Source organism: Hordeum vulgare, chromosome 2H (genome assembly GCF_904849725.1).
Source record: "Hordeum vulgare subsp. vulgare chromosome 2H, MorexV3_pseudomolecules_assembly, whole genome shotgun sequence".
In the NCBI taxonomy this organism is placed as follows: domain Eukaryota; kingdom Viridiplantae; phylum Streptophyta; class Magnoliopsida; order Poales; family Poaceae; genus Hordeum; species Hordeum vulgare.
Window position 1 is genome coordinate 198,485,799 of NC_058519.1, and position 22,310 is coordinate 198,508,108.

Sequence of the window (22,310 nt, forward strand, 5' to 3'; positions counted from 1 at the left end):
TCATCACCGCTCCAGCGATGAGGAGGACTTCTCTAACCACTCCCACTCGCCATCTCACGACCCTCCCCCTCTCGCCAGCATGGGGATCCTCCGGAGGGGGCATCACTCACATGCTGGCTCCCCCTCATCTAGCGGCCACCTCTTCCCCAGGCGTCAGTGAGGCCTTGGGTGACAGGATGCTGGTTGGGCCCGTGGAGTCGCACCGCTCCCCGGCCTCACCTTCGCTCTTCGATGTTCCCCTTGATGCACTCTCCAGCTCCTCCCCTCCCGCCCCTGTCTCGGACTCGAGGCTGGTGCATCCACTGTCCACTCTTGTGATGACGAGTGTGCAAGGGGTGATCGGGGAGATTGGACCGGACATGCCCGCCCAGGTCTCATGCACCGCCCTGGTGCCGCCCTTGTCCACTCCTGAGGTGACGGGTGGGCCGGTGGTGATCGGGAAGGTCGGACCGTACGTGTCGAATGTCCCCCACTCCGCCGAGCCATCCCCACCCCTACGGATGGCCTCCTTGCGGCCTCCGCTCCTCGACCCGGTCATACCTCCCCCTGACCCTTAGATGGCGTCGCCTGGCCTTCTGCTGACCCCTCCTTCGGTCGTCACATCCTCCCCTTGGCTGGTGGTGCTGCCCGGGGCGGGGAATGTGGAGGTGTCCACTCTGGTAGCCGTCCACCCTGACCCACCCAAGTCTGATGTGCTCTCCAGGCGGATGCGGTCGGCGTCGACTCCGGTGGCTTCCTCCTGGCGCAGCGGCAGGATCGACGCTGCTCGCCTAGTCGGCCGCCCGGCCCCATCCATCTCCGAACTTGCAGAGATGCGGGCTGCAGCCAGGAACGTAGAGCCAGGTACTCCAGTGCGTCCCGCTACTACTTATTCATGATCTTTCTCCGTGCTTGAATTTGTGCCTTTGGGCCGCCTCGCTAAGGTGGCGACCGATTTTGCGAACGTCTTCACAGGGGAAGTGAGGCCCCTTACAGTAGATTGTGGCCATTAGGGCCCGTGAGCTCCTCGAAGGGAAACTGGCGGAGTCTTGCGCCTGCCTTTGCCGTGCCCCTGCCATCGTCTCCCCCTTCCGCCCCACTGCCGCTAGAGCAGCTGGGGCTGAGATTCGTGGCCGAACATGTTCCCGCACTGCCGCACTTCGTGCCCAAAGTGCCTCCCTTGTCCTAGGGTGAAGCAGCCCCTCCATGGTTGCTTGATGTGGGCCCTCTTCTGGACATGCATGGTTTTGGCCAGGATAGCTGGCGCCGACAAATCATCGAGTACATTCTCGATGAGCGTATTGATATTGTTGCCTTCCAGGAGACAATGCGGTCGGACTTCTCCCTACAAGAGTTGGAGCAATTGAGTGCGCACCTCTTTGATTGGCACTGGCTCCCTTCTAGTGGGACCTCTGGCCACTCGGGTGGCATCCTTCTAGGTATGAAGGATGCCACCGTTGATATAGTTAGCATGGACCGGGTATGTCCTATGTTAGTATGGAGATCTATGAATGTGCCATCAACTTCAAGTGGGAGATTATGGTCGTCTATGGCCCGGCTGACCACTGCCGCTCCATGGCCTTCCTTGAGGAGCTTCACAGTAAGATCTCCTATGCCACTCTCCCGGTGGTGGTGGGCGGTGACTTCAACCTCATCCACTGTGTTGAGGAAAAGAGTAATTGTCGGGTGAATTTCCCACGCATGCAGCTCTTCAATGATCGGATCGTGGAATTCGGCCTACGGGAGCTCAATCGGGTTGGCGCCACACTCACCTGGACCAACCGCCACGCAGACCCGACGTTGTCCGTCCTTGACCAGGTATTTGTGGATGCGGAATGGGAACTCAAATGTCCCCTTGCCTCCCTCCGGGCCATAACCCACATTGGATCGGATCATGCTCCCCTTCTGCTCTCCTCGAAGAATGATAGACCTCCTCCTCTGCCGAGATTTAGGTTCGAGACCTTCTGGCTTAACCATGCCAGCTTTGCTGATGTGGTGCGCGCTTGCTGGGTGGCTGCGCATGACTCCCCCCACCGTTATATCTCTGCCAACGACTCTTGGCATCTCTGTGCTAAGCTAGCCCGCCAGTTTATGAAGGGTTGGGGGCCAACCTCGGCCGCAATCTCCGTGAATGAAAAAGGAGGCACCTCGGATCCATCCAGGCCCTTGACCTTCCGGACGACTCTTCGGGCCTCGCCCCGGAAGAGTGGATCATCCGCTACGACCTTGAGGACCAGCTGGCGGTGATCTGCTCCAATGAGGAGGATTTTTGGCGCCAATGTGGAACCCAGTGCTGGGTTCTGCGGGGCGGTGCCAACACTGCCTACTTCAAGGCCATTGTGAAGGTCACCGTTGTCGCAACTCCATCCCCCTCCTTTGGGATGGGGAGACCCTTCTCCACTGCCCCACTGAGATTCGCGCCCACGTAGATGACTTTTTGAAAGCCCTATTATTGTCCTCCCTTCGGGGAGCGCTATCCCTGGATCATTCCTTCTGGGATATCCACCAGCGCATCTCCGACTCCGAGAACGAGGCGCTAATGGCTCCATTATGTGAAGATGAGGTATGGGCGTCCATCAAGGGTATGAACCCCGCTTCCTCTCCTGGACCGGATGACCTCCTGGTGAAGTTCTTCCAGACCTTCTTGGATGTGATCAAGCCGGAGGTGATGGCTGTATTCGATGAATTCTACGTGGGTTCCATTGACCTCTCCTGTCTCAACTTTGGGAAGATTACCCTTATTCCAATGGTGGTGGGGGCATCCGACATCCTCCAGTTCAGACCGATCACGGTGATCAACGTGATCCTCCATATATTGGCTAAGGGGTACGCCAATAGGGTGACGTAGCTGGCTGACCGTATTACCCATCCTAATCAATCGGCCTTCATCCAAGGCCGACTCATCCCGGGTCGCGCCTTAGTCTTCCATGAGGTCCTGCACGAGGTGCGCACTAGGCGATAGCATGCGGTCTTCTTGAAAATTGCCTTCCACAAGGCCTATGATACCGTATCTTGGACCTTCCTTCGGGAAGTGCTCCTCCGGAAGGGCTTTGATGAACGGTGGGTGACCCGCATTTTGTAGATGGTTGCATCTGGCCGGATAGTGGTTAACATCAACGAGGAGGCTGGACCATACTTCGGCACCTAGTGTGGGGTTAGGCAAGGAGATACCTTCTCCCCTTTCTTGTTTAACATGGTGGTGGATGCCCTTGCCACCATCCTCGATAAGGCCAAGGCGGCCGGCCATATTCATGGTGTTGTTGCTCATCTCGTAGGAGGGGGGGTTTCCCTCCTGCAATATGATGGTGACACCATTATCATGGTGGAGGGATCGGAGGATGTCATTATCTACCTCAAATTCCTCCTCCTTTGCTTTCAACAAATGTCCGGGCTCAAGATCAACTTCGACAAACGCGAAGTCATGATCCTTGGCTATTCCCCCGACGAGGCCCTCCTGATCACCGACCACCTTAACTGCTATCTTGGGTACTTCCCCTCATCCTACCTGGTGGTACCCACCAGTGACTCCCGCCTATCTATCGCTGACTTGCGACCTACGGTGTCTAAGCTTCAACACCGGATCGAACCATGGCAAGGCAGTGGTTGTCCAAGGCGGCCAGAACAGTGCACATCAACTCCTCCTTGTCCAACATTCTCATTTTTGTGACGAGGTTCTACATTATCCATGAGACCTTGCATCATGAGATTGCCAAGTACCAGTCTAGATTATTCTGGGTTGGCAAGGGCGATAAAAAGAAATACCACATGGTCAGCTGGCCCGACATATGTAAGCCCCGTGACAAGGGTGGTCTGTGGATGTCGTCGAAGCGCATGGACATCGCCTTGTTGACTAAGTGGCTTTGGAGGATTGCCAATGGTGACGGTGGCCTATGGATCGACATCATTAGGAGCAAGTACCTTCGGGGCCAGTCACTCGCTTTCTGCCAACGGTCCGGAGGCTCGCAGTTGTGGAAATCGGTCATCCAGTTGCTTCCGGTCCTTCGCATTGGCTCTTGCATGTCGATTGGGTCAGGGTCCGCTACGCTATTTTGGCTTGATCGTTGGGCCGGTGAATCGTTGTTGCCGTCCGATTCCCAGTTTTATTCTCCATCGTGGTGTAGCCTAGGACCTCGGTTGAGGTAGCCCTTCTGGATCTTAGGCACCTCGTGTTCCGCCACCCTTTCAGGCCGTCTGAGCTCACGGCCTGGGATGAGATGCTGGATTGCATCACCCTCCACTCGTCGAACGTCAAAACCTCCACGAACCGCATGTCTTGGTGCCTCGAACTCTCGGGACGCTTCTCCGCTAGGTCTCTATACCGGGCCATCGCCCCGACGTCTGCCCCGGAGGCTCTCACGGATGTGTGGGGCATTGGTTTACTAATGAAGATCAGAATCTTCTTGTGGCAATGGAACCGAGGTCGGGTTCCTTCTGGGTGGAGGTGATCAAACGCAATGGACCTAGAGACAGGATCTTCCCTCTGTGCAATGTGTTGCAGGACTCCAATCGCATCTTCTTCACTTGAGTTACTACTCAATTCCTATGGAGTTGCTCTCACGAAACCTTCGGTGGTCAATGGTGCAATACGAATGTCCCTGACATGTTCGTGGAGATTCAGTCCATCCCCTTGTCGGCCCATCACATTAGGTGGCTGACCATAGGGGTGCTCACATGGACTCTCTGGACTATTCACAACAAGCTTGTCATCCAATGTGTGCCCTTTCGATGTGCCACTGGCGTAGTTTTTAAAATGGGTGGTTTCCTGCAGCTCTGGTGGCCGCTTAGTCGCTCCTCCAACCGAGACGCCATCAACAACATCATCGCCAACCTTCGTCTGATGGCTCTCCGCATGGCGGCCCAGCTTTCGCCGCCACCTCCAGAGCAAGATTAGCATAGCGTGGCTTTTGCACCCTCCCAATGTTGGGATTGGGTGTGGGTGTGTGTGTGTCTTAGGGCTTGTTGAGTTGTGCCCTCAGCGGAACCCTTTGTTGGTGTCTTGTGTTACTTATGTGTGTGTGTGTGTGCATGTGTTGAACTTGTGTCGAATGTTGTGATCTGGCGGTTTTCTTTATTTATAATGCGAGGAGAAAGCCTTTTTCACTAAGGTATAATATTCAGTGCTTGTAGATACTTGTACACATGTTATGATGTTTTGAAAGATGAGCTACTTGCTATAAAGGAGGGAGTTTATTTGGTGCTACAATCAAGGAATCTACGTGCTGATGTGGAGTCTGACTGTTGAGAAGCGGTTAACATGATCAAGGGAGCAATCAGCAACATATCTAAATATGATTTCATTATTAGAGATATTGTTAGTAGTATGTGTCAGAATGAGGGCTCCGCAGACCCAAGAAAAGGTTCGAACACTGTGGTGCGCTCGCTCTCCTACCATGTTCTACCCCTCAACCTCACGACGGCTCTATGGAAGCATGAACTAGGAAGACAAACTAAAGCGCATGACAATTACCCACATTCGGGCCACCTCGCAGTGTAAAACCCTAGTCCTGCTTGTGTTGGGATTACTTGAGGTGAGAGACAAGTACAAAGATGGGTTCTTGCCCTAGCTCGGAGGTGAGGATGGATCCCCTCCTATGAAGGTTGTGCCTCTCCTATATACTGACATTGGTCCTCTTCCCAAAAAACATCGGCGGGAAGGGTTGCCACAACGGTCATTTTGAAAGGGGACCGGACTGCGGTCTACGTTAACAAAGGTGGTCTTCGCCAGCAAAGGCTTCTATGCATGACGGGTTGGTGGGCTCGGGGATGACCTCCATCCTGCGGGGCCTCCTGCTTTAGTCTCCTTGCATCGAACGGGAAACCCTTAGGTTTGCTTCAGGAGCACGCCAATTGTCCCAGCTTACTTAGAACAGAAGGGGAAAACCCCCATACACAATCACCCACACAGCTCCTACGCCAACTATGCGGCGTGCCTCATCCACGTGAAGAAGCCGGGTCATGGGACCTGGCCAAGTCGCATTCGCTCGGCTCGCTCCGCGGGGGCATCATGGGAAAACCTCGCATCGGGTGCCCTCCCGAGGCCCATGGCGACAATTTTCAAACGCTCACCTCGCGAGGCAAAGGCCCTCGCGAGGGTTCTCCTTGTCGGGCTCGCTGATGGGCCGAGCCAGGCATATCTTGCCGCGCCACGTCCGGGGTCGTAGGCCGATGGCTTGGGTACACCCGGTCCCAGGGGCCCGACAGTATGGAGGAGAAGAATTTTTGCATTACTTACACTCGTCAGAATTGTAATAGAGTTAGTCATGCTTTGGCTAATTTTTGTAGGTTACAATGCCGAACTATGGTTTTTCTAGGCTCTGGTCCAGAAGAGGCCTTGGAACTTATGGGACAAGATTGTATCACTTAATCTTTGAGTAATGCAAGAATTTATTTTGCAAGAAAAAAATGACCTTGAAATTCGATCAACACTATCTCATCTCGCAGTGATGCCCTCTAAATTTACCATTACGTTCGGGCTTCTCCATAGGTGGAGCCGATGGTGCAGTCGAAGGTGGGGTCAACGCGAGGATCCTCGTTCGTGGTGGTTCAGGTATGGTCCGCCGCACGCTGTCCCCACTCGGCCCCTAAGGTTTCCTGCGAGGTAGAAGATTCTGGCAAGGTTGATGTTGTTTTTGGGGACGATTTCATTTGGTTCCTCGGCAGGAATGTGTTGAAATTAGTAGTGGGCCTTAGGCCCATAAGAGAATTTCAGAAATCTCCAAGGACCCATGTAGGTGGTGGCATGAAAAGGTGGTGGTGGGAAGTTTAGTCCCACCCCACTAGTGGAGAAGAAGTTGGACCCCTTTATAAGGTCTCTCCTCCACATTCTATTGGAGAGTGAGAAGAGAAGATGCCCTCGCGCACTCCTCCTCCGCCACCCGCCTCGTCGTGACGCGACGCGCCGCGGGTTGCGAGAATGAGCCGAGCCCAACGGATGCGCCATGATCTGAGACGTCGGATCATGGGTTGTTACCGACTCGGACATGGGTTCAGCCCACGTCTCTCCACCCGGCCACCTATTTTAGCAGGGCTAACGTCAATCCTAGCCATCACAAGAATCAGATCGCATCTGCCTCATGCGCTCATTCCTTTGCTACTGCTGCCACCGGCGACTCCGTCCTGTTCACCGCATACACGGTCGACAGGAGAGCATGCCTCCGAGACCCTGCCTATCCGGTTCCTGTACAGGAGAGGGGCGATTAGGTTGTTGGGGAGTGATCACACGACTGCTCGCCTTCGTCCGTCTGCTTCGTCTACGTCCACGTCGTCTTCGTCATCGCCATGGCTGAACCGTCCGAGGTCGATCGTCTCGCCCTTGAAGCTGAGAAGAAGAGGGCAGAGGATGCTACCGCTGCATTCGCTGCCAACATCACTGCTACGACCAAGTGGCCTACTAGAGGGTACAACTCGTTTATCCCACTCTTGTTCGTTACAATCCTAGCAATACTACCGGCATGCATAGATGTATCAACCATATGCGTAGTATGTCATTAGTCTAGTCAATGCCATGCTAGTTATTATTTCATGGATTAATATACTCGGAAACTTGCCTATTTACTCAACAATCCAAAAACCTAATTTGTGTAGGAATTTTTCGAGTAATGGTTTTGTTGCTGCACTGAAACCGAATAAGTTTACCGGTACTTATTTCAAGCGTTGGCAAACGAAAACCGCCTTCTGGCTCATGGCTATGAATGTGTTCTGGGTAGCCGGTGTCACTCCCACGGGAACGATCTCTGCTGAATAGCAGAAGATGTTCGCGGAGGCCACCGTCCTATTCCTTGGAGCAGTTATTAGCTTGATCAGAGATAAGCTGGTTGATGCATATTTACATATGCATGTTGCCAAGGAGCCGTGGGAGGTGCTCGAATCTAAATTCGGGGCCACTGATGCTGGGAGTGAGATGTATGTTATGGAGCAGTTCCACGATTACAAAATGGTTGACAACCGTTCTGTATTGGAACAGGCTCATGAGATAATATGCATAGCTAAAGAACTTGAGGTTCTTAAGTGCAATTTGTCGGGCAAGTTTGTCGCGGGCTGTATAATTGCTAAGCTCCCTAATTCCTGGAGAACTTTGCTACTACTCTGAAACATGAGAGGCGTGAGTTCTCAGTAGAGGACATCATCAGCCATCTGAGTGTTGAGCAGAATTCAAGAGCAAAGGACTCCAATGGAAAAGCGGCTCAAAGCTCTTGTCTTGCCAATATGGTACATCAGAGGAACTTCAATTCCCACAAGCCCAAGGGAAAGAATTATGTCCAACAGAATCCGACTTCAAGAAGAAGGGAAAGAAGACCTTCAAGAAGAATAAGAAGGGAGAGGGCTGCTTTACTTGTGGTTCAGAGGAACATTGGGCGAACAAGTGCCCAAACAAGTACAAGAAGCCGGCACAGGACTCTAAGTCTGCTAATATGATTGTGGGCAACAATGAAAGTGGTGCATCTGGGTACGGTAATTTATTTACTGTATTTTCAGTTTGTGAGTCCACCGATTGGTGGGTGGACACGGGTGCAAATATTCATGTGTCTGCTGACATCTCATTGTTCTCTTCTTATCAGGCCATAGGTCGCGGGTCCGTATTGATGGGGAATGGCGCGAGTGCTTCTGTTCTTGGTGTTGGCACGGTCGATCTAAAGTTTACTTCGGGAAGGATCGTGCAGCTGAAGAACATGCAGCATGTCCCTGCCATCAAGAAGAACCTCGTTAGTGGCTCCCTTCTGTGTAGAGAAGGGTTTAAGTTGGTATTCGAGTCTAATAAAGTAGTTGTTATGAAATATGGACTTTTTGTTGGTAAAGGTTATGAATGTGGAGGTCTGTTCCGCTTTTCCCTTGCATATTTTTGTAATAAAGTCGTGAACAATATTCATTCGAGTGTTAATGAATCTGAAGTTTGGCATTCACGTCTTTGTCACGTAAGTTTCGGTGTTATGTCGCGGCTAGCAAAGGCGAATTTAATCCCAACTTTCGCTTTATCCAAAGGTTCTAAGTGCCATTCGTGTGTGCAAGCAAAGCAACCTCGCAAGCCTCACAAGGCTGCAGAGGAGAGACACTTGGCACCATTAGAATTCATACATTGTGATCTTTGTGAGATGAATGGTGTGTTGACTAAAGGTGGAAAGAAATATTTCATGACATTGATAGATGATTCCACTAGATATTGCTATGTGTATCTGTTAAATACTAAAGATGAGGCTCTACACTACTTTAAAATCTATAAGGCACAAGTTGAGACTCAACTTGAAAAGAAAATTAAACGAGTCTGGTCTGATCATGGTGGAGAGTACTTCTCAAACGAATTTGATTCATTTTGTGCGGAACACGGCATTATTCATGAGAGGACGCATCCCTATTCACCCCAGTCAAACGGGGTTGCCGAGCGGAAAATCATACTCTAACTGATTTGGTTAACGCCATGTTAGATACATCGGGTTTATCTAAGGCATGGTGGGGTGAGGCTATATTGACCGCGTGTCATGTCCTGAATAAGGTTCCTACAAAAGATAATGAGGTCACTCCCTACAAGGAGTGGTCGGAGAGAAGGACGACGCTCTCGTACTTACGTACTTGGGGCTGCTTGGCGAAAGTCAATGTACCGATCCCCAAGAAGCGTAAGCTTGGACCAAAGACTGTGGACTGCGTTAATTTGGGATACGCTAAGAATAGCGTAGGCTATAGATTTCTAGTAGTGAAATCTGAGGTACCTGACGTGAAGGTCGGTACAATAATGGAGTCGAGGGATGCTACATTCTTTGAGGATATATTTCCCATGAGAGATATGCAAAGCACTTCTAGACAGGAATCTGAGATAACTCCCGAGCCTGCCATTCCTATGGAATATTATGAACAAACACATGATGATAATCCTGAGGAGGATGACGAGGAAACCCTTGGTAGGTGCAAGAGACAAAGGATTGCAAAGACCTTTGGTGATGATTTCTTCCTATACCTCGTGGATGATAATCCCACTTCTATTTCAGAAGTGCATGCTTCTCCAGATGCTGATTACTAGAAAGCTGCGGTCTGTAGCGAGATGGATTCCATCATGGCTAATGGGACATGGGAAATTACTGATCGTCCTTATGGTTGCAAACCATTGGGATTCAAGTGGGTGTTCAAAAAGAAGCTTAGGCCCGATGGTACGATTGAAAAGTACAAGGCAAGGCTTGTGGCCAAGGGCTATGCGCAGAAAGAAGAAGAAGATTTCTTCGATACTTATTCACGTGTGGCTAGACTGACTACCATTCGAGTACTACTCTCATTGGCGGCCACTCATGGTCTTCTCGTTCATCAAATGGACGTTAAGACGGCTTTCCTGAATGGAGAGATAAATGATGAAATCTATATGCAACAGCCAGATGGCTTTGTGATAAAAGGTCAGGAAGGAAAGGTGTGTAAGTTGCTGAAATCTTTATATGGTCTGAGACAAGCACCTAAGCAATGGCATGAGAAGTTTATTACAACTCTGCCATCTGTTGGCTTCGTTATTAATGAAGCTGACAAATGTGTATACTATCGCCATGGTGGGGGCGAAGGATTTATATTGTGCTTGTATGTTGATGACATACCGATATTTGGAACCAACCTCAAAGTAATTGAGGAGGTTAAGTCTTTTCTGTCTCAAAACTTTGAGATGAAGGACCTTGGGGTGGATGATGTTATCTTGAACATCAAGCTTTTGAGAGATGATGAGGGTGGGATTACACTTCTGCAATCCCACTATGTTTAGAAGATTTTGAATCGCTTTGGATATTCAGGCTTCAAAATTTCTCAAACACCATATGATCCTAGTGTGCTTATTCGAAAGTTTAAAGGCACATCTATAGATCAATTGAGATTCTCTCAAATTATCGGTTCGCTTATGTACCTAGCTAGCGCAACGAGGCCTGACATCACGTTTGTTGTGAGCAAACTTAGCCGGTTTGTTGCAAACCCGAGCGATGTTCATTGGCGTGCTATTGAAAGAATTATGCGCTACTTGAAAGGTACTGTCAACCACGGACTTCACTATACGGGATACCCATCGGTACTTGAAGGGTATAGTGATGCGAATTGGATCTCTGATGCTGATGAGATGAAGGACACTACTGGGTATATGTTTACTCTTGGGGTGGTGCTGTTTCCTGGAAGTCTTGCAAGCAAACGATCTTAACGTGGTCGACAATGAAAACAGAATTAACAGCATTAGACACATCTGGTGTCGAAGCAGAATTTCTTCGAGATCTTTTGATGGACTTACCTGTGGTTGAGAAGCCGGTTCTGGCTATCCTTATGAACCGCGATAATAAATAGTTATTGTCAAAGTGAAGAGTTCAAAGGATAATATGAAGTCCAACAAACATATAAAAATGAGATTGAAGTCTGTCAGACGTTTGAGAAACTCCGGAGTGATAGCGTTGGCTTACATCCAAACGACTAAGAATGTGGCAGATCCCTTTACTAAAGGGCTATCACGTGTTGTGATAGATAGTGCATCGAGGGAGATGGGTATGAGACCCACATGAGTTGCCACGGCAGTAACCCAACCTATATGATCGGAGATCCCGTGAAGTAGGACCTGGGAAAACAAGGCAGTGGTGAACTGAGGAGAGTAACTTTACTAACCCACTCCGTTGGAGATACAGAACTCTCGGATACTGTATGGTAGGATGACTACTGTCTTAATGTGTTCTAAAGCTTATGTGTAAGCAAGATGTTGTCCTACAGAGCGATCTTTGGAGGAACACGCCTATATGAGCCTGACTGCTGGTCACAGTCTATGAGATTGGGGTGATCTCTAGTAAACTCATGAATAGGCCAGGAGTGTGACTTATATGCTCTACCCGAGGGGTCAGCCTTCGGTAGCCTAGTACTAGTAAGACTTATGGTGAAGCCTCTTTACGCCAAACAGACAATTCAAGGCATAGTCCATTGTTCAGTTGTAAAGGGGTGTAGCTACATGTTCTAGGTGAAGCTCAACCTTAACAGGTCTTTACTAAAATGCTGGTATATTAAAACAGTGATTGGAACGAGGGAACACGATGTGCCCTTGAGATCTGGTGGGGGTTGTTGAAATTGGTAGTGGGCCTTAGGCCCATAAGAGAATTTCAGAAATCTCCAAGGACCCATGTACGTGGTAGCATGACAAGGTGGTGGTGGGAAGTTTAGTCCCGCCCCGCTAGTGGAGTAGAAGTTGGACCTCTTTATAACGGTTTCTCTTCCACATGCTATTGGAGAGTGAGAAGAGAAGATGCCCTCGCGCACTCCTCCTCTGCCGCCCGCCTCACCACGCCGCGCCGCGGGTTGCTGGAATGAGCCGATCCTAATGGATGCGCCACAATCTGAGACGTCGGATCATGGGCTGTTACCGACTCGGACGTGGGTTCAGCCCACGTCTCTCCACCCGGCCGCCTATTTAAGCAGGGCTAATGCCAATCCTAGCCATCACGAGAATCAGATCGCATCTGCCTCACGCGCTCGTTCCTTTGCTGCTGCTCCCGCCGGCGACTCCATCCCATTCACCGCGTACACGGTCGACGGGAGAGAAGGCCTCCGAAACCCCGCCTCTCCAGTTCCTGTACGGGAGAGGGGCGATTAGGTTTTTGGGGAGAGATCACGCGACTGCTCGCCTCTGTCCTTCTGCTTCGTCTACGTCCATGTCGTCCTCGTCATCGCCATGGCTGAACCATCCGAGGCCGATCATCTCGCCCTTGAAGCTGAGAAGAAGAGGGCAGAGGATGCTACCGTTACATCCGCTGCCAACATCGCTGCTACGGCCAAGTGGCCCACTGGAGGGTATAGCTCGTTTATCCCACTCCTGTTCGTTTCAATCCTAGCAATACTACTGGCATGCATAGATGTATCAACTATATGCGTAGTATGTGCTAGATTAGTTCATGATTAGTATGTCATTAGTCTAGTCAATGTCATGCTAGTTATTATTTCGCGGATTAATATACTCGGAAAATTGCCTATTTCCTCAACAGAATGTTGGAGGTATCTCGAATCCTCTCAAAATGTTGTCACGAGGGGGGGCTCGGGTCTAGTTCTGGTGGATTTTTTCCAGTGGGGGTTCCACGCGCTTGTTCATCGATTCATGGTCGTGTCGCTGAGTTTCCCTTTTTCTAGTGTGCATGGCGAGTAGTGGTTCAGGGAGGTGGCATTTCGTGGCGATGCATCTCCCGTGCTCCCGTAGTCCCGTATGACTTAGCATCCATGGAGATCTAGTACGATCTTGGTTAGTGATGTTTAGCAATATTCAGTCCCCAATCTATATGCTTCTAGGTTTCACACGGGAGGTGGTCTTTTATTTTCCTTTGTAGTGATATTTTTTGTGCAACAAGGGTGCCTTTCATTTGCAATTTATCAACACCACCAACCAAATTCGTATGCAAACTAGGCGAATTAAAATTGTTTATTGTATAACTGTTTGGGTGTGAGTTGTGTGCAATTGGTGTGTTATAATGTGCAACTCGGGGTTCCCTACTATGCAACTAGGGCATGCACATACCGTGCAACTAGGTAGCCCTATTTTTTTGTGCAACTAGGATACCCTTCCTTTGCAATGTATCCGTTCTATTAGCCAAATTCATATGCAACTATTCAAAAAAATGTTTTATGTATATAATTTTTGTGCAACAAGTGAGGACATTGTGTGCAACTATCTGGTGTCCTACTATGCAACTAGGATGCAGTACTATGCAACTAGGGAGGATGTACACCTGTCCAACTGTTTTTTCTTACTGATATACTAAGGTGTGGGGACCCCGACTTGTAGGTCGAGATCACTGAATGAACGTGTACAATGATCCCAGAGATCAATGCTCACTGAACACACAGATATTGAATAACAAGAGTCTTACATCCATACATAATGTGTGAATACAAATAGGTCCATTAAGGCCGAGTCATTACATAAATACGACCTCGAAGGCTGACACACCAACACATGCTATTGGGAGCGGATAACTTTGTCGATAGCGTAAACCCATGCCATCTGTCTTAACCTACATGCATTCTGACTAGGAAGCTTCATAGATCGCATGTTCGTCCCCGACAAACTCTTCTCCAAACTTTGGTTCTTCCATGTCCGGCCAATTAAATAACCACTGGCAAGCCAATGAGTACTTTGAATATACTCGCAAGAAACCCATGATATGTAACAAGGCATAACGAAGAATGACATAATACTAGTATGCTGATTTTTGCGAAAAGCCAGTTTTTCATAATGCAACAACAAGATCAAATTCTTGGGAGACAAGCACCACAAGGCATAGCGGTAACCCGATCAACAGGTTACACATATCAATATCAAGTGAGGGTCGGACATCCCATGTCCACCCATCATGCCAAGCCTCCTGACTTAGCTCGATCATCGTGTTTCCCCATGTCAAGATCTTTCTCATTTTTACCCCACTCATAGACACACACACACTTGGTTTATGCGGAAGCAACTAGACGTAGTTTAAGCATCACCACCCAACTGTCCTTGACCGTGGACATGACTATTCGAATAGTTTTACACTCTGCAGAGGTTGCGCGCTGTACCCACAAGACTCGGGAAACTTCCGTCTCATCCATGACTCGCAGTATTGAACATACCCGAGTTAAGCAACTGAACAATGCATTTACCATAGCGAAACTAAACAAAGAGTCCACTCGTTGGTTCCATCCCTCACGATGTATATGATACGAGCCTCGCTCTAGATCATATCATCCATGAGGGCACGCAACGGTGTGCCCGAAACTTCTAAATACAACATGGTCGCCCTTCCTGGCATGACCCCGTCACGAGAGAGACCACGCCACTCCTACCACTAGTAATGCAGGCACTCTGCTAGTATCGACCATGGTAATCAACAAAACCTCGTCCCATAAGGGGTATCTTGGTCGCACATGTGAGGTTGCGATGGTCGACACATCTTAAATCTAATCCCATTTCTGAAACCACACACAAAACCTTTCTTGGTTCACCACTTCTTCCTCAAGTGGTCATCCATCTCAACACTATCACCCTCGGGCATTAGTGGCACCCGACGAGGTTTTTGAAAAAAGCATGTGTAGCACACCCTTCATCGTCACCATGCATATACCAATCCCTTCTTGTGTAGCATCTACTAGCAACTAACTACATCCCGTATGCACAACCCTCATAAGTGGTAGGGTCATGCTTAAATGCAAGTTTCAATGAGGGGTTCTTCAGGGACATCCCAACATGGGAGTGTGTGACCCAACAGGAAAAATATGCATAAGTAAAACATCATAAGACGTGCAAGTAAAATTTTCTTGGGCATGGTCAAAGGGTTGCTTGCCTTGGTTAGCAAAGTCTCTAGGGTCTTCGAAGTCTTCGGGTCTAACTCCTTCGTCAACCACGTGAACTATCGTCGCGATAGTAATAGCAATAATAAGAACCACAAAAAAAACAGAGCACAAGACTCACTCCTAAAATGTTGACCTATTCTGCAAATTACTAACTTTACATCTAAAAATATTTGTTCCTGGTTTTGGTGTGAAAAGGGGTTTTAAATCTATTTTAACGAAGGCTAAATATACTCAAAACTAGGTTTTAAAATAAAACTCTGTAAAAAATTGTAAAAATTACACAAATAGTTTTATTAAATTCTACATATTTTACAAGATTTATGGTGGAAGAATAATTAGATTTGGGGAAATATTTCTCCTTGTTGAATTTTTGCAAAAGCCAGAAAAGTGGAAAAAGGAAAAGGCCTAACACCCTCGGCCAGACTCGGCCAGCAGGTGGGCCGGCCCAGCCAGCCAACCAGCTAGCCAGCCTAGACGCGTGCGCGTCATCACGTTTGAATGTGGCGCGCGGGGCCCAATGGCTAGTGACTACAAGGGGGAGAGCGAGAGAGACTGACGCCGACAGGTGGGGCCACCCTGTTAGGGTCAATTTCAGCCTTGCGACAGAAGGAGGAGGAGCTCACCGGAGTCAGCTCCATCGATGGCAAGGGGAGATGGGCATAGGAATGGAATCCTCGCACTCCCACCATTTCAGATGAGGGTTGAGGGGGCTGCTGAAGTGGTCGGAGTCGCTGGTGACGAGGAGGCCGCAGCGGAGGGCGTCGGGAGGTGGTTGGTATCGACGCTAGTGAGGGGAAGTGAGTGGGGAAGTGGCAGAGGTGAAGTTAGAGCTTGCTACAGTCACGATGTAGGTGGAAGGGAGGCCGGAGCGGGTCTGTGCCCCGAGATCGACAAAGCCCAGACGCGGCGTCACCTCGGTTGATCTCGAGCACTCGTGCTCGGGAAGCTTGAGTGGAGTGAATGAGTCGTCAATTGAAGGTAGAGAGGGGTTCCAAAGGGGGAGAGAGAGGCCAAGGTGGCCTTTATATAGGCGGGGCATGGTCCACCAAAGGGTGGTGCGCTGGCGAGGTCATCGCAACGGCCAGAGGAGGGGAGAAGGCTCGGGACTGAGCTCATGGCCTTCATGGGTGAGGTCTACGCCGGAATGAAGGATTGAGGAGGAGCGGGGTTGGATCTATGGAGCATTGCGGTGGCAAGCGCCACCTGACCGCTTTAGGCGCACGCGGGCACGCATCGCCAAGAGAAGCAGAAAGAGAGGGAGGAAGTGCCCGACACGGCGCTGGCTCCAGTCGTCGAGGTAGTCAAAGCCAGACAGCCTGTGGGGGCGAGGCCTGGCCGGGGCTGGCCTCTTGTGGCTCGGGTGTGCATTGTGGCGCATCCAGAGCGTAGTTTTGGCATTGCACGACCTGCTGGCGTGCTCTGGAGCTCCCCCACCATGTCTAGTAGTGCGTGGGTGCTTTGGAGATGCTCCTACGATACTTTCGAGCCGAGGGGAGACGTGGAGGTCAAAGCTAAAGTGAGGGGCAACCTCTGCTATTGATGAACCAAGGTGAGCAAACCAGCTCCCACAAATGCACATTTTGGTGTGGCATCCTTATCTGGGGGTTGGATCATTGCTGCAAAATCTAAGAGCAATTGGGCAAACTTGGCAATGTAGAGTTGTTCAAACTTGGTTCTCGATAGGAAGGGTTTTGGGTTTATTGGATGGATAAAATCAACTAGGATGAGGACGAAACCTTGCAGAGTCATCTCATATAACATGTGGCACATGCCATAATTTTCCTAGGATTTATTGAGAATATTTCCTTTGGAAATATTTCAAAACCTTAGAATAGGCAGGAAGAGTTTTGGGGGGTTTTGCCCATTACTTTGAGCATGACCATGTGTTGAAACTCACATATATGGAAAATATATGTCCTCTGAGTTTTCCTAAATTTTGTCAATTTTTTCTGAGGCGGAAAAATATTTTTTTCCCTATGAAATACCATTTTTGGCCTCAGAAAAGGGCATTTAAATAAAATAGGAAAATGACTTTTAAAATAATTATTTTATGGTTCTGGAAAGTTATTTTAATAATAGAAGCTAGGAAAAACCTTTGGGGCAATCTCTCCTGAATTAGGGACTTGTAGTGCAAATCCCAATTCAGGGATTTTGAAGCTTAAAAATAAATAAAAGGATTTTTGCTGAAATAAATTTTTATTAAAGTAGTTCCTTGTCCTATACACATGTCATGATCATTCGGCAAGGGTTTGGGGTCAAGGGTGAAAGCTTTTAGAAGGATAGTTGTTTTAGTGAGCTAAAACACAATAAGCACACAAGCAAGTTGCAATCAAATCAGTCATCTAATTCACTCAAAAAGTTTTAATTGGTTACAAATTTTATAAAACAGGAAGTGACAAAGTGGTACAAACATGGGGTGTGACAGACCTACCCCCCTTAGAAGAATCGTGTCCCCGAGATTCCTAGGCTAAGTGCTAAAAAGATAAGGGAACTCGGATCTAAGTTAGTCTTCACACTCCAATGTTGCTTCTGATTCGGTGTGGTTGCTCCACTGGACCTTGAAGTAGTTGATGGTGCGGCTTCGCGTGCGACGCTTGGCTTCATCTAGGATGTGGATTGGTCACTCGCGATAAGTAAGGTGTGGCTGAAGGTTGATGGCGTGATGATCGATGTCATTGTAGAGGTCCGGACGGTTGGGAACCTCGAGGCACTTTTGGAGTTATGACACGTGGAAAACGTTGTGCACACCCGAAAACTCGGAAGGGAGCTCCAGATGGTAGGCAACTTCTCCTTGCCATGAGGTGATCTTGAGGGGCCAATGTACCTTGGTGCGAGCTTCCCCTTGATGTGGAAATGCTTTGTTCCCTTGAGAGATGTGACGTGGAGGTATACGTAGTCTCCTATGTTGAGTTCAACCTCACAATGATGGGTATCTGCGTAGCTCTTCTGTCGTGACTTGGGCCAGACTCCTGGGCTACTTCGGGCAACTGATGACATATACAAGTAAGATTCCACAAGACTTGGTGATCAAAACAAGGACTCCTCTCCATCGACATAGCCGACCAGTGCTCTTGTATCCTAAGCCTTCGGTGTGTTATATAAGACGAGGCCAGGCTAGTTGATAGATTTCATTAGACACAACGGCTACATGATTAGGGTTTAGACCACAACATACTATCTTGAGGTGGATCAACTCTGTACTCTATACTACTTCATCAATACAACAAGAGCAGGACGTATGGTTCTACCTCCATCAAGAGGGCGTGAACTTGGGTAAACATCGTCTCCTTTGTCCCGTGTTACCCATCAATCCAAGATCCATAGTTCGAGAACCCCTACTCGAGATCCGCCGGTTTTGACAGCGATATTGGTACTTCCATTGAGAGTTCCGATGTGTGATCGACAGAAGGATTGATGGCTTCTATCCACATTGATTGCAGTTTTTTCTGAACAAAAAATTTGTGTTCATTGTCTCCATTCACTCGATCGTCGCTTTGACGATTGCTTCATTGGAAGTGTGCGGAATTGTATCTAAAACAACCTTGCCAAATTTCGTCGCGTTTCATTGGAAGAATCTTCGGCAATATCCAATGTACCGGAGCCCTATCAAATATGGACGAAAATCTGCATGAGTTTAGGGCGAGGGGTCCACTATCCAGTTTGGACATACGTTGGAAAATCCTTCAGCCCGATCCGACCGTCCAAACTACGGAAACATTCAATGAGCACAACGAATTTTGGATGTTTTTTCGTTGCAAAAAGGAATCCGACCCGAAATCATCTTTCTTCATGAACAGGGTTTTGGACATTCTTTTTGAAGGAAATTGTTTGTAAGGCATTATGTGTTGTTTTAAAGCACGTGCCCGTAAATTTCAAGCCTTTTCCAAGGCAATATTCACCCTCGCGCCGGTGTCAAACCAGCCCAATTATGTTGCTCCACGGCTTCCGAGCTATGTCGACATCGATTGGGCCGCCTCTCTATCGAGCCAACGACAACCATCTCGAATCATCATCTGTGTCGCCCACGGCTTGCACGGGACGGACGCTCCGTTAATTCATCAAGCCCGCTTTAACCTTCACAAATTTTGATCTGTGCCGGCATCGACGTGCCGCCGCTTCAAGCCGCCATCCGCCACGCCGACCTGCTTCAACACGCCGGCTGGCATGGGGGATTTAGCGCCACCTTAACAATCTACAACATCACCTCGGCTAGAGCGGGGGCTTCACCTTCTCTGCATCAACCTGCTCCGAGGACTTCGGCGTCACCAGCCGACCAGCTTCATCACCTCGGCTGGACTGAAGGGCTTTGCCTCGCCACATCGATCGTGTCGCATTGCGACTTCATCAAGCTGAACTCTTCGCTCGGGCACCTCGGTGCTCAGGCTATATTTTTTTATAAATATTTACTTCACTCAAGTTAATCAAGTAGAGGATTTTTCTTATTGTTTGATATTACTTTTGGCTTGCACTATTTTATGTGCACAGGTGACTGGCAGTCACCTCGGCGCACCGACATCGTCGTCACGCCTCCATGAACCAAATTATGTCATCGACATGGTCAACTGACGTGGAGGCTTCATCGTCACACTACCGAACTAATTTGTCTCCTCGGCTGGACTACGCGTTTCACCTCGGCCTTTACGAAGTGCTATGTTGTCACTTCATCAAGTCGAGCTCTTCATCGGCTACCTCGTGACCGACTTGGGGGCGGGGACATTGTCCCTCCATAGCTCGGACCTTGTCATCAACACCGAGCACATTTACCATTTAAGCCGCTTTCATGCTCAACCTTTTTTCAATTTTTAATTTCTGTGCGGTTCAACCAACCATTATATTTGTGTTAATCACTAGAGTTGTTTGTTGAAAAATCAGCTTTTTTCAAAGCATTGTTTGTTAAAAACACTTCCTTTACCCACGTTAACTGGGGCTCTTAAATTTATATCATCTGTTTTATAAATAAATGTTTTTCTTCTTGGTCATTGCAAAGTCTCTTTCTAGTACTCCTTTTTCTAACACTAGTGTCTGGTCAATAGCCTGATAACCTGGTTTCTTTCTAAAGCTGCCCAAGTTTAGTTCGCTAAACAAACCTCTAAGAACCACTCCACACTCGGGATATGGAGGTTGAAGCCAAAGGCTCACCCGCTTGAAGTCTGGAGATCTGATGTGTAATGCTAAAGCACGACCGAAAGACATATTAATTTTAAAGACCAATTTTAGGTTGGCACCAAAATATTTGATTTAGTTAAGACGTCCAGTCCGTACATAAGTTTTTGGTTTTTCGAGCTTATGAAACTTTTAACCTCTTGAATGTTTTTAAGAGGAGGAACATCCTCTTCACCGAGGTGCACTACGTAATAATTAAGGTGGGGAAATATCTACCATCCCGCAGTTCGACATCTTCCCTGCCGACCTGCACCTCGGTTTCTCATATTTGCTTTATATGCATTAGTTTCGACATATGTCTTTGGTCAATAGCTCGGTTTCCTGACTCCTGTGATTGCCTCCTATATTCCACTTTGTTCGGCTAGGTGTGCAAAGGGAGAACCACTGTGATTGTACTTCCGATTTAACTGGTCAAGTACCTTAGTGGAGAAAATCAAAAGCCGACTGTCACAATGAGTGCAAGTTGGTCAGCGACCCAATGACTGTCAAACCATAGAACGATAGTGGTTACCCCGTGGGCCTTACATAAAATTGGCCAAAGTGTTAATGGCTGAACCCCCGCTGACGCCGAACACTAACCGGGGGCTAGTAATTTGCCTCCCTGCTCAAAATCTCCTATAACTAAGTGAAATTTATAAAGGCTAAATATCTGATTGCTTTGTTTCCACTAAACTCAACCGCCTCCGGGCACTGAGACGTCGGCTAAGGGTTGTCTTGTTAGTACGAAAACACCCTGCGTAGTATCTACAATGGGCTGGAAGCTGACGATGGGTCATTTCATATTATAAACAGTTGCAATGGAGTCAAAATAGCATATAGCATAAAAGCATTTGTATTCAATATGCGACTGTTGTCTTCCATAATCATCGTTATAAAGACATAAATATGCATCAATTTGACTTAAGATTTAGGCCAAGCAGGGTTGCCTGGATCCTGTGCTTACCCCCTACGTTCCTGATTGTTCGACTAGGGGATAAAGGGAGCACGTGTGTGATTGTTACTTCTGGGTCATCCGGGTTAGTACCCAAGACTGTGTGAAGACGAAAGCTAGCCATATTAATAATATAATTGGTCGGTGATGATGGAAGTAGAAAATTCGGTTAATTAAAGACCACAGAGTTCGAGAACATTCTCCAAACTAAATCTTCAATATTTTCCTTCCACATTGATCGAAGTTGAGGTTTCAGGATCATGGTCAAACATGATATCCTTGGAAAAGGAACTTATAAATGAACTATTTTCCCGAGAAGATAATTTTTTACGTTAAATAAGTAGTCTCTGCGGGCACCTTTGTTTATAAAACCGTATGGTCGGATTGCCTTTTTCCATAAATCTTTGCCCTTATAAAGACTTTATAAAGTAGGACAAGGACTCCTCGGTTACTGGGCAAGGAGGTTGAAGCCGATGGTCGGTCTACAAAGTCTTGTACAATGCAGATCCGATCATTAATTATGTAAATTACTTGGATACATAGAATCATTACAGATAAATCATGTCAAACGTAACATAGTTTGTGTCAAACAAATATCGAACCTTAATTAGACCACCCGTGCCCAAATTAAGGCTCGAGGCTACTGCATTTCTTATTCAATGAAGCAAATTCAAAGTGTTATACGGTTTCTGAGGGGATTCGATCCTCAGGTTGGTCGGCCACACCCAACCTGAGTCTCGGAGGCTATTGCACACTTGAATGAAACTTGATTTAGTTCATAACTTAATGTTTTGCTAAAGTTTTGGTATTGCCCAACTTATGGCACCTTTAACCTATTTATATGTTTTTCTTTCATGAGGCAGGATGTCCTCTTGCTCGAGATGTTTTTCGTGGTCATTTTGTTCGAAGAATTTTTCTCGACCTACACTTTGGCATCTAC

General features: G+C 48.2%; 1 pseudogene; it reads left to right on the forward strand.

Moving 5' to 3' along the window:
• Positions 1-557: 557 nt before the first annotated feature.
• On the forward strand, positions 558-4,875 carry LOC123426120 (annotated as a pseudogene).
• Positions 4,876-22,310: the final 17,435 nt, after the last annotated feature.